The sequence below is a fragment of the Gorilla gorilla genome, chromosome 23 (genome assembly GCF_029281585.2).
Source record: "Gorilla gorilla gorilla isolate KB3781 chromosome 23, NHGRI_mGorGor1-v2.1_pri, whole genome shotgun sequence".
In the NCBI taxonomy this organism is placed as follows: Eukaryota; Metazoa; Chordata; class Mammalia; order Primates; family Hominidae; genus Gorilla; species Gorilla gorilla.
The window spans coordinates 47801758-47806539 of NC_086018.1; the positions used below are offsets into that span (position 1 = coordinate 47801758).

Below are 4782 nucleotides of genomic sequence, written 5' to 3' on the forward strand. Positions count from 1 at the left end.
CACACCCCTGCAAGGGGTCTTGCAGGAGGGGAGGCATCTGCGGCAGAGCCCAGCGTCCCCACCACCGGCATCCCTGCCTGTCTGCAGTTCAGCCTGGCTCCCAGCAGGCCCGGCAGCATCTCCTCTGTGAGCCCCCAGCCCCTGCCACCGAACATCGCAGGGCAGCCTCACCTTCCCATCCCTGGGAGGACAGGGTCCCTGGAGCGGACACGGGAGTGGGGCCGCCTCACATTTGCTCCCAGAGCAGACCCTCCTGCTTCCCTCCACAGCAGGCCCTCCGCAGGAAGCCCCCTCCCATGTCCTGTCCCCCACACAGCAACCCCGACCGCCTTCACCCAACCTGCCCCACCCCCGCTGCAGCCCCTTTCCAGCCCAGCTCCTGCCCCCCACAACCCTCCTCCTTCTAGAAGCTTCTCCCCTTGGCATTCAGGTGAGGTAAGAGACTGGCAGGACTAGTTTTCTGGTCCCAGCCCCACTGACCCAAACAGGACCTGGTCCAGGCAGGATGAAGTGAAAAAACCAGCAGGAACCAGCAGACGATGAGAGGCGGATCCCTGGCTGCCCTCACTGCTCATTGGCATCAGACATGCCCACCAGTGCCATGACAGTTTACCAATGCCCCATAAGGTGCCACCCCTTTCCATGGCAATGCCCCATAAGGTGCCACCCTTTTCCATGGCAACACCCCATAAGGTGCCACCCCTTTCCATGGCAACGCCCCATACGGTGCCACCCCTTTCCATGGCAATGCCCCATACGGTGCCACCCCTTTCCATGGCAATGACCCATAAGGTGCCACCCCTTTCCATGGCAATGACCCAGAGGCTACTGCCCTTTTCCTAGAAAATTCTAAATAACTTGCCCCTCAATTTGCATTGGCCCATCCTTAATTTGCATGTAATTGAAAGTGGGTTCTCATGGGTATAAATATAGCGGCCAAGCACCCATACACTGTTGGTTGTGGGTGCACTGCCTAGGAGTTAGCCCTGTCCTCAAGAAGCAGTACCGTTCAATGAAAGACTGCTGTCCAACACCACTAGCTCACCCTTGAATTCCCCTTGGGGAAGCCAAGAACCCTCCCAGGCTAAGCCCTAGTTTGGGGTCTTGCCCGTCCAGTAACAGGGGGGGGCCTTCCTCTGCCACTTCACTGGCCCTTCCTTGTTCCCCCTCCAAGTGCAGTGCCCAGGACCTAGACACCACCCACTCACAAGACCTTCCCTCTTTCCAGAGAATTCTGAGTCTTGGCCTGGCCGTCCTAACTCCCCTCCCCACAGCTTTTGACTTTCACCTCCACTGGGCTGTCCAGCCATGACCCCAGCCCCCAGCCCCTTCCTGTTACAGCTGGAGGGTCCTGACTTCCACATCCCCCACAGGGGCCCCCAGCCAAGCACAGCTCCAGACCTGTGGGCCCCATGCAGGCACCATGGTTCATACCTGTAATCCCACCACTTTGGGAGGCTGAGGCAGAAGGATTCTCTCGAGCCCAGGAGTTACAGACCAGCCTGGGCAACACAACAAAACCTTGTATCTAAGGAAATAAAAGCAAAAATAAAGAAAATCAAGATGGTAACAGCAGAGGAGGTCCTCCCATGCGTGCTCACCCAGTGCATGGCTGGAATCCTGCCAGCTCTGCCCCTCCTGGCCGTGCCCCTCTTCCTGCAGATGACTGATCAGAGCAGGTCCTCCCATGCATGCTCGCCCAGCATGTGGCTGGAATCCTGCCAGCTCTGCCCCTCTTCCTGCAGGTGAATGATGGGGACCCTGCACAGTGCCCCCCTCCTCAGAGTTGCCTGCCCTGATGCCCACACAGTGACAGCCCCGCCCTCTCCAGCCCCTGCTGTGTCCCTCCACCTTCACCCCACAGTGACTGTCTGCTTCTGTCCAAGTCCCCATGAACCACAAGCCCGTGGTTGAAGGTCTCTGCCTGTTGCTGAAGCCCCAGTCCCTGGTGTGTCCCCCAGGCTATGGTAGGGGTCCCAGAGCATCTGTTAACCACTGTAGTCAGTTCCAATTTCAGACATCAGTGTCCACAGGGGCTTTGGTGCGGATGCCAGTGCTTTGGGCTGGCCTATTCTACAACTCACCTCCAGCCATGTCATGGCCTCAGCTTAAATCCCTTCAGATGCACAACTGACCAGGCCAGCACAGCAGCCCTTCCACCTGTCTGGGTGACCCTCCTGCCCTGCTGGCCTTTTCTCAGGGCCAGGCTGCAGGTTAAGGCTACAGTGAGCTATGACTGCACCACTGCACTCCAGCCTGGGTGACAGAGCAAGACCCTGTCTCAAAAAAAAAAAATTTATCAAAATCAAAAATGAAAGATGGGATATCACTACAGATCCTACAGAAATAAAAAGGATGATAAGAGAATGCTATGAACAATTTTATGCCAACAAATTACATAACAGATTAAATGGACAAATTACTGAAAGAAACTACAAAGACTTACTCAACAAGTAAACAGATTGAAATAGTAATTTTTGAAATTTCCACACTGAAAAGCACAAGGACGGACGACTTCACTTGTGAATTCTACCACACTTTTTTTTTAGTTGCTGTCAACAAGCTTATTGTCTTTATCTGGAAAATCCTCATAGAAATTGTTTGGTTTAGCTTTCAGCAACCTGCTCCTGAGCTCTGAGGAAGCTTGCTTTCTTTTGAACTACCCAGTCTTTCTTCTGAGCAAGGGACGTTTTCACCTATTCTTTTTAACTTCTTTCGTAGGCTTCTTTTCATAGACTGGATTATCTTGTATAGCAGTATGAGCTTTCTTTTTTTTTTTTTTTTTTTTGAGATGGAGTCTCACTCTGTCACCCAGGCTGGAGTGCCGTGGCGCAATCTTGGCTCACTGCAACCTCCACCTCCCAGGTTCAAGCGATTCTCCTGCCTCAGCCTCTCGAGCTGCTGGGATTACAGGCATGAGCCACCACGCCCGGCCACAGCATGAGCTGTCTTATACATCTCCTCCATCATGTCTGGAGTTAAGATTTTTCTTTTTTTTTTTTTTGGTGGAGTCTCACTCTGTCATTCAGGCTGGAGTGCAGTGGCGCGATCTCAGCTCACTACAACCTCTACCTCCCAGGTTCAAGTGATTCTCCTGCCTCAGCCTCCCAAGTAGCTGGGATCACAGGCACCCACCACCACATCCAGCTAATATTTGTATTTTTAGTAGAGACGAGGTTTCACCATGTTGACCAGCTGATTGTGAACTCCTGACCTCAAGTGATTGCCCTACCTCGACCTCCATAAGTGCTGAGATTACAGATGTGAGCCACTGCGCCTGGCCTACCCTGTTCTTTATGTATTGAGAGAACTGTTTCTTGTAAGCATCTTCATCTTCCTCCATTAAGTAACGCATGTAATCTGCAACATTCTGGCCTATGATGTGCTTCCAGTGTACTTCTGCATTAAATTCTTTGCTTTCAGAATCATGACCAGGGAATTGTTTGGTACCGTGAGGGATAGACCAGCCTCCATCCACAGCTCCCTTTAGGGCACCAAAAACTTTACTGCCAGTGGTAGTTCTGGCAAGGCCTGCATCCAAAGAGTAGGCAAAGGCACCCAGCTGACCATCTATGCTTTCCACATTGTATTCATCGCCAGTCACCTCCACTTGGCCTTCTTAGATCTTGTCCAGGCCAAATCTATTGAGAAGCCTGTGGGCCAGCAGCAGGCCAGGACAATATGCTGCAGTGTCATTTGTCAGGCCAACGTTCACACCATGTTTTGGCAGTTCGTGTGCATACGCTACACAGACTATCATATCCCCCTCTATACGGGCATAAGCAATCTAACAAACGATATCTCTGTTTGTTACACAAACTATGATCCTGTATTTGGATATGTTGTGTTTATTTTTATCCTGTATCACCAAATGTTTCTGAGCATAGTGATCAGCTTTACCCTCGTCTCATCTTCTAAATTTCACCTGGTATCTCTTAAAGCAGGCCTTATTCTTAATTTTAACAAACCCCATCCTATGGAACAGAGACCCACGTCTGTGGCTCAACAGAGACCTACGGGCCCAGCAGCGCAGGGCAGGGAAGGGCTTTACCAAACATTTAAATAAGAAGAAATGCTAATCCTTCAAACATTTTTTCAGCATAACGGAAGACAAGGTAAGACTTCTAGATATGGTTTGGATGTCTTGTCCCCTCCAAATCTCATGTTGAAATGAGATCTCCAATGCTGGAGGTAGGCCTAGTGGGAGGCGTTTGGGTCACAGGGCTGGATGCCTCAAGAATGGCTTGCAGTAATGAGTGAGGAGAATTCACTCATTATTCCTGAGGCCCTCACCAGAAGCAGATACCAGCATTATGCTTCCTGTGTAGCCTGCAGAACCGTAAGCCAAACAAACCTCTTTTCATTATAAATTACCCAGCCTCAAGTAATTCTTCATGGCAGGTGCAAACTGGAGTAACATGCTTCCCAACTAATTCTGAGGCCGGTATTACCCTGAAACCAAAACCAAAGAGATCACAAGACAGAAGATCCCTTCTGAATACAGATACAAATATCCTTAACAAAATACAGAATTCAGCAATGTATAAAAAGGATTATATCCTAAAACCAAAAAAGAATTTATCCCAGGAATGCAAGCTTGGCTTAACATCCAAAAACCAATTAATGCAATACATGAATAGAATAAAGGAACAAACCACATGATCATCTCAAAAGACAGGAAAAAATAGAAAATTGCAAGTGTTGGTGGCGATGTGGGGAAATTGGAACCTCGTAAACTGCTGGTGGGAATGTAAAATGATGCAATTGCTTTGGAAATCAATC

General features: G+C 50.1%; 1 pseudogene; it reads right to left on the reverse strand.

Moving 5' to 3' along the window:
- Window positions 1-2606: 2606 nt before the first annotated feature.
- Window positions 2607-3988, reverse strand: LOC115931933 (large ribosomal subunit protein uL18-like; annotated as a pseudogene).
- Window positions 3989-4782: the final 794 nt, after the last annotated feature.